Source organism: Procambarus clarkii, chromosome 85 (genome assembly GCF_040958095.1).
Source record: "Procambarus clarkii isolate CNS0578487 chromosome 85, FALCON_Pclarkii_2.0, whole genome shotgun sequence".
NCBI classification, from domain to species: Eukaryota; Metazoa; Arthropoda; class Malacostraca; order Decapoda; family Cambaridae; genus Procambarus; species Procambarus clarkii.
The window spans coordinates 21,683,136-21,695,380 of record NC_091234.1 but is presented as its reverse complement, the minus strand read 5'-3'; the positions used below and the strand labels follow the sequence as shown (position 1 = coordinate 21,695,380).

Sequence of the window (12,245 nt, the reverse complement as noted above, 5' to 3'; positions counted from 1 at the left end):
TGAATGGTTGAGTTTGTGGTGTTGAAAATGTTGCCTGAATGGTCGAGTTTGTGGTGTTGAAAATGTTGCCTGAATGGTTGAGTTTGTGGTGTTGAAAATGTTGCCTGAATGGTTGAGTTTGTGGTGTTGAAAATGTTGCCTGAATGGTTGAGTTTGTGGTGGTGAAAGTGTTGCCTGAATGGTTGAGTTTGTGGTGGTGAAAGTGTTGCCTGAATGGTTGAGTTTGTGGTGGTGTAAATGTTGCCTGAATGGTTGAGTTTGTGGTGGTGAAAATGTTGCCTGAATGGTTGAGTTTGTGGTGGTGAAAATGTTGCCTGAATGGTTGAGTTTGTGGTGTTGAAAATGTTGCCTGAATGGTTGAGTTTGTGGTGGTGAAAATGTTGCCTGAATGGTTGAGTTTGTGGTGTTGAAAATGTTGCCTGAATGGTTGAGTTTGTGGTGGTGAAAATGTTGCCTGAATGGTTGAGTTTGTGGTGGTGAAAATGTTGCCTGAATGGTTGAGTTTGTGGTGGTGAAAATGTTGCTGGAATGGTTGAGTTTGTGGTGGTGAAAATGTTGCCTGAATGGTTGAGTTTGTGTTGTAAATGTTGCCTGAATGGTTGAGTTTGTGGTGGTGAAAATGTTGCCTGAATGGTTGAGTTTGTGTTGTAAATGTTGCCTGAATGGTCGAGTTTCTGGTGTTGAAAATGTTGCCTGAATGGTTGAGTTTGTGGTGTTGAAAATGTTGCCTGAATGGTTGAGTTTGTGGTGGTGAAAATGTTGCCTGAATGGTTGATTTTGTGGTGGTGAAAATGTTGCCTGAATGGTTGAGTTTGTGGTGGTGAAAATGTTGCCTGAATGGTTGAGTTTGTGGTGGTGAAAATGTTGCTGGAATGGTTGAGTTTGTGGTGGTGAAAATGTTGCCTGAATGGTTGAGTTTGTGGTGGTGAAAATGTTGCCTGAATGGTTGAGTTTGTGGTGTTGAAAATGTTGCCTGAATGGTTGAGTTTGTGTTGTAAATGTTGCCTGAATGGTCGAGTTTCTGGTGTTGAAAATGTTGCCTGAATGGTTGAGTTTGTGGTGTTGAAAATGTTGCCTGAATGGTTGAGTTTGTGGTGTTGAAAATGTTGCCTGAATGGTCGAGTTTGTGGTGTTGAAAATGTTGCCTGAATGGTTGAGTTTGTGGTGTTGAAAATGTTGCCTGAATGGTTGAGTTTGTGGTGTTGAAAATGTTGCCTGAATGGTTGAGTTTGTGGTGGTGAAAATGTTGCCTGAATGGTTGAGTTTGTGGTGTTGAAAATGTTGCCTGAATGGTTGAGTTTGTGGTGGTGAAAATGTTGCCTGAATGGTTGAGTTTGTGGTGGTGAAAATGTTGCCTGAATGGTTGAGTTTGTGGTGGTGAAAATGTTGCCTGAATGGTCGAGTTTCTGGTGTTGAAAATGTTGCCTGAATGGTTGAGTTTGTGGTGGTGAAAATGTTGCCTGAATGGTTGAGTTTGTGGTGGTGAAAATGTTGCCTGAATGGTTGAGTTTGTGGTGTTGAAAATGTTGCCTGAATGGTCGAGTTTGTGGTGTTGAAAATGTTGCCTGAATGGTTGAGTTTGTGGTGGTGAAAATGTTGCCTGAATGGTTGAGTTTGTGGTGGTGAAAATGTTGCCTGAATGGTTGAGTTTGTGGTGTTGAAAATGTTGCCTGAATGGTCGAGTTTGTGGTGTTGAAAATGTTGCCTGAATGGTTGAGTTTGTGGTGTTGAAAATGTTGCCTGAATGGTTGAGTTTGTGGTGTTGAAAATGTTGCCTGAATGGTTGAGTTTGTGGTGTTGAAAATGTTGCCTGAATGGTTGAGTTTGTGTTGTGAATGTTGCCTGAATGGTTGAGTTTGTGGTGTTGAAAATGTTGCCTGAATGGTTGAGTTTGTGGTGGTGAAAATGTTGCCTGAATGGTTGAGTTTGTGGTGTTGAAAATGTTGCCTGAATGGTTGAGTTTGTGGTGTTGAAAAGTCGTAGACAATTCCAGGCAAATGTTGAGGGTGTTCAGGTAGACATCCTTGCAAACCTGTACACCAGTTGATTGACAGTTGAGAGACGGGACCGAAGAGCCAGAGCTCAACCCTGGCAAGCACAACTAGGTAAGTACAGTGTAATTGTCTCTATTTTCCGCTTGTTACAACTTGTAATGATGTTGTTACATCTTGTTATAACGTTTTTATAACGTATTAGAACGACCTTGTTACAACTTGTTAGGTGTTATAAAACTCGGTCAAAGGTTGTAGCAACGTTGTAGTTTGGTGGGAGCAGAGACCTCGGGGAAGTGTCTCAAGATGTCAGGTGTCTCACCTGCTCTGACACACCGTCATGCAACCCGTTCTCGCAAATTCGTAAAGTCAATATTGACTTATTAACTACGTGCATAGGTGATATACTAAACATAATAGATACCCTTAAAAAGATTCATAGAAAACACCGACCTTACCTAACCTTGTTAGTATCTTAAGATAAGCATCTTATTGCTTCGTAATTACAATTATTACTTAACCTATACCTATTATAGGTTAGGTAATAATTGTAATTACGAAGCAATCAGATGCTTATCTTAACATACTAAGTAGGTTAGGTATGGTCGGTGTTTTCTATGAATCTTTTTAAGGGTATCTATTATGTTAAGTATGTCCCCTATGCACATATTTAATAAGTCAATATTGACTTATTAAATTTGTGAGAACGGGTTGGATTATGAGATTTTCGTGTGATTGTGTTTTTCATGTGATTGTGATTTTACTGCGTTTTTGTGGATTCCGTTTTTGCATTTTTTCGTCCCCAGAGCCCAGGAGCTGGAAGCTGTCTTCATGAAACATCATGTTATTTTCTGTGGCCCGTTGAGAGACGTGATTGATCAGTTGTGAAGGCTAGCTGTGTCCTCTGTGTTGTCTACTCTCAGGACAATCTTGGCGTCTTCAGCGAAAGATGATATTGTGTTATACTTCGTGTCCTTCTCTTTGCCCGTACTGTTATCTACCTTCTTGAGGTTATCTTGAGATGATTTCGGGGCTTTAGGGTCCCCGCGGCCCGGTCCTTGACCAGGCCTCCACCCCCAGGAAGCAGCCCGTGACAGCTGACTAACTCCCAGGTACCTATTTACTGCTAGGTAACAGGGGCATTCAGGGTGAAAGAAACTGCCCATTTGTTTCTGCCTCATGCGGGAATCGAACCCGCGCCACAGAATTACGAGTCCTGCGCGCTATCCACCAGGCTACGAGGCCCCCCTTAGACCTTACCACAGTCTACCGTCTACTTTATCACAGTCTACTGTACCACTAGTTACCGTCGACTATGCCACATGTGAGCCACAATGTGACTTACATGTGGCACCAGCGCCTGGCTGTGGCAGAGGGACCCCGCCCAGCGCCTGGCTGTGGCAGAGGGACCCCGCCCAGCGCCTGGCTGTGGCAGAGGGACCCCGCCCAGCGCCTGGCTGTGGCAGAGGGACCCCGCCCAGCGCCTGGCTCCCAGCAGAGGGACCCCGCCCAGCGCCTGGCCCCCAGGAGACGGACCCCGCCTAGCGCCTGGCCCCCAGCAGAGTGACCCCGCCCAGCACCTGGCCCCCAGCAGAGGGACCCCGCCCAGCGCCAGGCCCCCAGCAGAGTGACCCCGCCCAGCGCCTGGCCCCCAGCAGAGTGACCCCACCCAGCGCCTGGCCCCCAGCAGAGTGACCCCGCCCAGCGCCTGGCCCCCAGCAGAGTGACCCCGCCCAGCGCCTGGCCCCCAGCAGAGTGACCCCGCCCAGCACCTGGCCCCCAGCAGAGTGACCCCGCCCAGCACCTCCCCCCCCAGCAGAGTGACCCCGCCCAGCGCCTGGCCCCCAGCAGAGTGACCGCGCCCAGCGCCTGGCACCCAGCAGAGTGACCCCGCCCAGCGCCTGGCACCCAGCAGAGTGACCCCGCCCAGCGCCTGGCACCCAGCAGAGTGACCCCGCCCAGCGCCTGGCTCCCAGCAGAGGGACCCCGCCCAGTGCTTGGCCCCCAGCAGAGTGACCCCGCCCAGCGCCTGGCCCCCAGCAGAGTGACCCCGCCCAGCGCCTGGCCCCCAGCAGAGTGACCCCGCCCAGCGTCTGGCTCCCAGCAGAGTGACCCCGCCCAGCGTCTGGCTCCCAGCAGAGTGACCCCACCCAGCGCCTGGCCCCCAGCAGAGTGACCCCACCCAGCGCCTGGCTCCCAGCAGAGTGACCCCACCCAGCGCCTGGGCCCCAGCAGAGTGACCCCGCCCAGCGCCTGGCCCCCAGCAGAGGGACCCCGCCCAGCGCCTGGCTCCCAGCAGAGTGACCCCGCCCAGCGCCTGGCCCCCAGCAGAGGGACCCCGCCCAGCGCCTGGCCCCCAGCTGAGGGACCCCGCCCAGCGCCTGGCTCCCAGCAGAGGGACCCCGCCCAGCGCCTGGCCCCCAGCAGAGGGACCCCGCCCAGCGCCTGGCTCCCAGCAGAGGGACCCCGCCCAGCGCCTGGCCCCCAGCAGAGTGACCCCGCCCAGCGCCTGGCCCCCAGCAGAGTGACCCCGCCCAGCACCTGGCCCCCAGCAGAGTGACCCCGCCCAGCACCTCCCCCCCCAGCAGAGTGACCCCGCCCAGCGCCTGGCCCCCAGCAGAGTGACCGCGCCCAGCGCCTGGCACCCAGCAGAGTGACCCCGCCCAGCGCCTGGCACCCAGCAGAGTGACCCCGCCCAGCGCCTGGCACCCAGCAGAGTGACCCCGCCCAGCGCCTGGCTCCCAGCAGAGGGACCCCGCCCAGCGCTTGGCCCCCAGCAGAGTGACCCCGCCCAGCGCCTGGCCCCCAGCAGAGTGACCCCGCCCAGCGCCTGGCCCCCAGCAGAGTGACCCCGCCCAGCGTCTGGCTCCCAGCAGAGTGACCCCGCCCAGCGTCTGGCTCCCAGCAGAGTGACCCCACCCAGCGCCTGGCCCCCAGCAGAGTGACCCCACCCAGCGCCTGGCTCCCAGCAGAGTGACCCCACCCAGCGCCTGGGCCCCAGCAGAGTGACCCCGCCCAGCGCCTGGCCCCCAGCAGAGGGACCCCGCCCAGCGCCTGGCTCCCAGCAGAGTGACCCCGCCCAGCGCCTGGCCCCCAGCAGAGGGACCCCGCCCAGCGCCTGGCCCCCAGCAGAGGGACCCCGCCCAGCGCCTGGCTCCCAGCAGAGGGACCCCGCCCAGCGCCTGGCCCCCAGCAGAGGGACCCCGCCCAGCGCCTGGCTCCCAGCAGAGGGACCCCGCCCAGCGCCTGGCCCCCAGCAGAGTGACCCCGCCCAGCGCCTGGCCCCCAGCAGAGTGACCCCGCCCAGCGTCTGGCTCCCAGCAGAGTGACCCCGCCCAGCGTCTGGCTCCCAGCAGAGTGACCCCACCCAGCGCCTGGCCCCCAGCAGAGTGACCCCACCCAGCGCCTGGCTCCCAGCAGAGTGACCCCACCCAGCGCCTGGGCCCCAGCAGAGTGACCCCGCCCAGCGCCTGGCCCCCAGCAGAGGGACCCCGCCCAGCGCCTGGCTCCCAGCAGAGTGACCCCGCCCAGCGCCTGGCCCCCAGCAGAGGGACCCCGCCCAGCGCCTGGCCCCCAGCAGAGGGACCCCGCCCAGCGCCTGGCTCCCAGCAGAGGGACCCCGCCCAGCGCCTGGCCCCCAGCAGAGGGACCCCGCCCAGCGCCTGGCTCCCAGCAGAGGGACCCCGCCCAGCGCCTGGCCCCCAGCAGAGTGACCCCGCCCAGCGCCTGGCTCCCAGCAGAGTGACCCCGCCCAGCGTCTGGCTCCCAGCAGAGTGACCCCACCCAGCGCCTGGCCCCCAGCAGAGTGACCCCGCCCAGCGCCTGGCCCCCAGCAGTGACCCCGCCCAGCGCCTGGCCCCCAGCAGAGTGACCCCGCCCAGCGCCTGGCCCCCAGCAGAGGGACCCCGCCCAGCGCCTGGCCCCCAGCAGAGGGACCCCGCCCAGCGCCTGGCCCCCAGCAGAGTGACCCCGCCCAGCGCCTGGCCCCCAGCAGAGTGACCCCGCCCAGCGCCTGGCCCCCAGCAGAGGGACCCCGCCCAGCGCCTGGCTCCCAGCAAAGTGACCCCGCCCAGCGCCTGGCTCCCAGCAGAGGGACCCCGCCCAGCGCCTGGCCCCCAGCAGAGTGTACTAGGACAGGAGGTCCTCAAAGTCACTCAAGCCGTCCACACGACGTGACACAAGCTCCCTCACCCGTCGGATCGTAAATCAGGAACGTTCAGAAATTGGTGTTCTAAGACCTCAGTGGTCACCAGCTGAATGTTTCTCAAACACACTATATGACGCTTGTCCCGTAAACTGGTAGGCGGAGTACCCCGGCCTGGGCCTCCCATAGTGCCAGGGTCCCCCGCCCCAGGCCGAGTACCCCGGCCTGGGCCTCCCATAGTGCCAGGGTCCCCCGCCCCAGGCTGAGTACCCCGGTCTGGGCCTCCCATAGTGCCAGGGTCCCCCGCCCCAGGCTGAGTACCCCGGTCTGGGCCTCCCATAGTGCCAGGGTCCCCCGCCCCAGGCTGAGTACCCCGGCCTGGGCCTCCCATAGTGCCAGGGTCCCCCACCCCAGGCCGAGTACCCCGGCCTGGGCCTCCCATAGTGCCAGGGTCCCCCGCCCCAGGCTGAGTACCCCGGCCTGGGCCTCCCATAGTGCCAGGGTCCCCCGCCCCAAGCTGAGTACCCCGGTCTGGGCCTCCCATAGTGCCAGGGTCCCCCGCCCCAAGCTGAGTACCCCGGCCTGGGCCTCCCATAGTGCCAGGGTCCCCCGCCCCAGGCTGAGTACCCCGGCCTGGGCCTCCCATAGTGCCAGGGTCCCCCACCCCAGGCCGAGTACCCCGGCCTGGGCCTCCCATAGTGCCAGGGTCCCCCACCCCAGGCCGAGTACCCCGGCCTGGGCCTCCCATAGTGCCGGAGTCACAGCTCTCTCCCCCCCCCCCCCGGCCGTCACAGTGGGTTTGAGGTGCACAATCGTGGTCACACTTGACCTAGATGCGCGGTGTTTGACACCACTCCTCCAGGGACGGCCACCTCACTAAGCCAAGCTTAACTCTCAACACACACATGATTTACCTCTCCCGCGCACGGCTTAATCTCCATCCCTCCGTGATTATGTCCCACTCGTGTCAGGTGTGTGACCGCAGTACATGACGACCTATAATAGGTATAGGTTAAGTAATAATTGTAATTACGAAGCAATAAGATGCTTATCTTAAGATACTAACAAGGTTAGGTAAGGTCGGTGTTTTCTATGAATCTTTTTAAGGGTATCTATTATGTTTAGTATATCACCTATGCACGTAGTTAATATGTCAATATTGACTTTACGAATTTGCGAGAACGGGTTGCATAATCACACGAAAATCTCATAATCACATGAAAATCACAATCACATGAAACTCACAATCACATGAAACTCACAATCACATGAAAATCACATAATCACATGAAAATCACGTAATCACATGAAACTCACACAATCACATGAAAATCACGTAATCACATGAAAATCACAATCACATGAAACTCACAATCACATGAAACTCACACAATCACATGAAAATCACACAATCACATGAAAATCACACAATCACATGAAACTCACACAATCACATGAAAATCACACAATCACATGAAAATCACACAATCACATGAAAATCACACAATCACATGAAAATCACACAATCACATGAAAATCACACAATCACATGAAACTCACACAATCACATGAAAATCACACAATCACATGAAAATCACATAATCACATGAAAATCACATAATCACATGAAAATCACATAATCACATGAAAATCACAATCACACGAAAATCACAATCATGTCTGAAGACTTTTCTTGTAAAAAGCACAAGAGATTAGTTGTCACAACTGCAAGAAAACCGGATCTTGAAAGCCATCTTTGACACAAGAGATGCCATACCAGTGGTGATACTCTTCAAGATACTCGTGTTCTCTAGAGTGGATTATTATTGCACACTAACAGTTCGCACACTAAGGAGCCGGTCGGCCGAGCGGACAGCACGCTGGACTTGTGATCCTGTGGTCCTGGGTTCGATCCCAGGCGCCGGCGAGAAACAATGGGCAGAGTTTCTTTCACCCTATGCCCCTGTTACCTAGCAGTAAAATAGGTACCTGGGTGTTAGTCAGCTGTCACGGGCTGCTTCCTGGGGGTGGAGGCCTGGTCGAGGACCGGGCCGCGGGGACACTAAAGCCCCGAAATCATCTCAAGATAACCTCAAGATCAAGATAACAGCCCTATTCAGAGTTGGATAAACTGCTGACCTGGAGAACGAGCAGAGAGATGCCACTCAATAAAACATGATACCACTTAAAATGTTAAAAATTTGCATTCCCTAGCACGCAGTTGTGGGACATGCATAATAACCCACACCTGGAAAATATTAGAGGACCTGATTCCAAACCTGCACACGGAAATAACAGGACATGAGACCAGGAGGCATGGCAGGAAGTGCAAAACAGTTCCCCTCTCCCCCCCTTGAAAATTCAAAGCAGAGGCACAATAGGAACTCAGAATTTAATAATTACTAGAAAGAGTGGCAAGAGAGGGAGGGAATTATCAGGGAAAATCACCAAGGCAATACGACTATATAGCATTTGGAAGTGATCAGGATATTAATTTGGGATGGGACGATGGGAAGGAATGGTGCCCAACCACTTGGACGGTCGGGGATTGAACGCCGACCTGCATGAAGCGAGACCGTCGCTCTACCGTCCGGCCCAAGTAGGAACTCAAAGGTCCACCAACATCAAGGGGCCGTGACCTTTCATCACTCTTCCTCGACACTTAAGGGGCACAATTACCTCTCACCGTGCTCAAGTGAGAACTTGATAAAACACCTTCAAAGGATACCTGATCAACCAGGCTGTGATGCATACGTCAGGCTGCGAGCAACCGCGTCCATCAGCCAGGATGACCAGACCACCAACCAGGATGCCTGGTCAGAGACCGGGCTGCAGAGGCATCGATCCCCGGAGTCACCACAAGGTAAACAATGATTCAATAGACAGATTTTCAGGAGATAAAAAGCACATTATTATACGAGTAACAGTTGCCGGGAGAGCTGCAGAAATGACTTCATTTTAAGGTCAATAATTAGCAAAATAAAAGTCGTGGAAGTGTAGGGAAGCGAGCGAGGGAGTGGCGGAGACTCCCTCGCTCTCTTGGGAGGAGGTTATCTTGAGGTTATCTTGAGATGATTTCGGGGCTTTAGTGTACCTATTTACTGCTAGGTAACAGGGGCATTCAGGGTGAAAGAAACTTTGCCCATTTGTTTCTGCCTCGTGCGGGAATCGAACCCGCGCCACAGAATTACGAGTCCTGCGCGCTATCCACCAGGCTATGAGGCCCCTCGGAAGCGAGGCTCGTACCCAAGGTGCCCATCATGTCAACATAGCCACACATGCCCAGCCTAGCTGCCCTCCCTGACGGCGGCGGGTTTATCTTGAGATTATCTTGAGATGATTTCGGGGCTTTAGTGTCCCCGCGGCCCCGGTCTTCGACCAGGCCTCCACCCCTAGGAAGCAGCCCGTGACAGCTGACTAACACCCAGGTACCTATTTACTGCTAGGTAACAGGGGCATAGGGTGAAAGAAACTCTGCCCAATGTTTCTCGCCGGCGCCTGGGATCGAACCCAGGACCACAGGATCACAAGTCCCGCGTGCTGTCCGCTCGGCCGACCGGCTCCGTAAGAGGGTGAGGGACATCCTGGTCTCTTCATCCTGGGGACAGGAGCAGCTCTCCAGCTGAAGTGAGGAACAAACATTGGGCTCCGGTAGAGGGAGAAGGATCAATAAACTGGATGATGAATGGCGCCCCACCCTGGCCCACACTGCTCACTCAGGCTATATATACACAGCCACTCCGTAAACACACACCCCCCCCAGGGACACCCCCCGGCAAACACACACCGAAACTACGACGTTGGTGCAACGTTTGAACAAGTTTTAACACCTCCTAACCAGTTATAACAACCAATATAACAAGTTGTAACAACGTTCTAATACGTCATAAACACGTTAAGCCAAGATGTAACAACTTTATTGCAAGTTGTAATAAGCGGAAAATAGAGACAGTTTCGGTTTGTGTTTCCAGGGACACCCTGGAGCCCCACTCCTCGGGCCCTTGCATAGCACTAGCGCCTCACCACACCGCCTCTCGGTCACACCTCACGCCTCGACTATCTGGAGTCACGTCCAGGCCCGGTCAACAGTCGCCAGTACGGACCCAAAGGTCACGGCAGTCGTTCCTGGGGTCAGAGTTCACGGTGCCGGACGACCACCACGACTTTAGGGACCGAACTAGGGGACAGCTTGTTAGTTCTCAGGCAGGTATACTGGCTCGTCCGTCATCACAGGGGCGGGTATACTGGCTCGTCCGTCATCACAGGGGCGGGTATACTGGCTACGTCCGTCATCACAGGGGCAGGTATACTGACTCGTCCGTCATCACAGGGGCAGGTATACTGACTCGTCCATCATCACAGGGGCAGGTATACTGGCTCGTCCGTCATCACAGAGGCAGGTATACTGACTCGTCCGTCATCACAGGGGCAGGTATACTGATTCGTCCGTCATCACAGGGGCAGGTATACTGACTCGTCCGTCATCACTGGGGCAGGTATACTGACTCGTCCGTCATCACAGGGGCAGGTATACTGACTCGTCCGTCATCACTGGGGCAGGTATACTGACTCGTCCGTCATCACTGGGGCAGGTATACTGACTCGTCCGTCATCACTGGGGCAGGTATACTGACTCGTCCGTCATCACTGGGGCAGGTATACTGACTCGTCCGGCATCACTGGGGCAGGTATACTGACTCGTCCGTCATCACAGGGGCAGGTATACTGACTCGTCCGTCATCACAGGGGCAGGTATACTGACTCGTCCGTCATCACTGGGGCAGGTATACTGACTCGTCCGTCATCACTGGGGCAGGTATACCGACTCGTTCGCCATCAATGGGGCAGGTATACTGACTCGTCCGTCATCACTGGGGCAGGTATACTGACTCGTCCGTCATCACTGGGGCAGGTATACTGACTCGTCCGTCATCACTGGGGCAGGTATACTGACTCGTCCGTCATCACTGGGGCAGGTATACTGACTCGTCCGTCATCATTGGGGCAGGTATACTGACTCGTCCGTCATCATTGGGGCAGGTATACTGACTCGTCCGTCATCACTGGGGCAGGTATACTGACTCGTCCGTCATCACAGGGGCAGGTATACTGACTCGTCCGTCATCACAGGGGCAGGTATACTGACTCGTCAGTATGACTGCAGTATGTTACAGAATGTTCTTAAAAATCTCCCAGAGTGGACAAAGAAATGGTTGCTGGAGTTCATTCCTAATAAGTGTAAGGTAATGAAGATGGGGAAGGGAGAAAAATCAAAAAGGTTCAACATCATTAATGGAAAGCAATTGCAGGAATCAGAGATTTGGGAGTGAATATAATTGCAGGCCATAGCACACAGGGATCCTTAACACCAGAGGTACACATAGGCAGGGTGACATCAGCGGCATATGGGACGCTGGTGAACCATTAGAACGCCGTTTAGATACATCAGGACACGTCCAAAGCCATCTACACAGCATTTGGTACATCAGTACTGGTATATGCAGCACCGGCCTGGAATCCATTCCTTGCCAAAGTTAAAATCTAAAAAGTGCAGAAGTTTGCTACTAGATTAGTGTCAAATCTAGTAGCTAGATTAACTGAACTAGAGGATATGATAACAACGTACAAGATACTAATGGGAAAAGACAAGGTGGACAAGGACAGCCTCCTTAAGATGAGAGAAAGTAGGACAAGAGGACACAAGCTGGAATCGCAGACGAGTCGAGGAAATACGAAGATACTGGAATCCTCTACAACTGGTCAGCAAGTGGAATGCACTAAGAGGAGAAGTTGTGGGAGCCACCTCCATAAACAACTCTAATTAAAGGTTCGACAAAGATAATGACTGTTTATGACTAATAGTGACAAATAGTGAAGCTTTAACGCAACGGGCACAACAGGTCTCGTAGGCGGGGCATGAAGAGCTAGACCTCACTTGCCCGTAGTCACTGATAGCTAAGTGCTGACAGGTAAGTACAGCCAGAGGGGAAGAGTGTAGTTACACTGTGCCAGATACACCACGAGTGTGGCCCAGTAGCGGTCAGTCACAACCCGGGGTCCGGTACAGGTGGGGATCATGTTACCTACCTACCTACCTTGAGGTGCTTCCG

At 54.6% G+C, this 12,245-nt stretch overlaps 1 protein-coding gene across 9 annotated transcripts in view; it reads right to left on the bottom strand.

Annotated features, from left to right (window-relative positions):
* LOC123746665 (regulator of G-protein signaling 7) overlaps positions 1-12,245 on the bottom strand; it is a 390,003-nt gene that overhangs the window by 226,802 nt on the left and 150,956 nt on the right. The gene's annotated exons all lie outside the window — the stretch shown is intronic.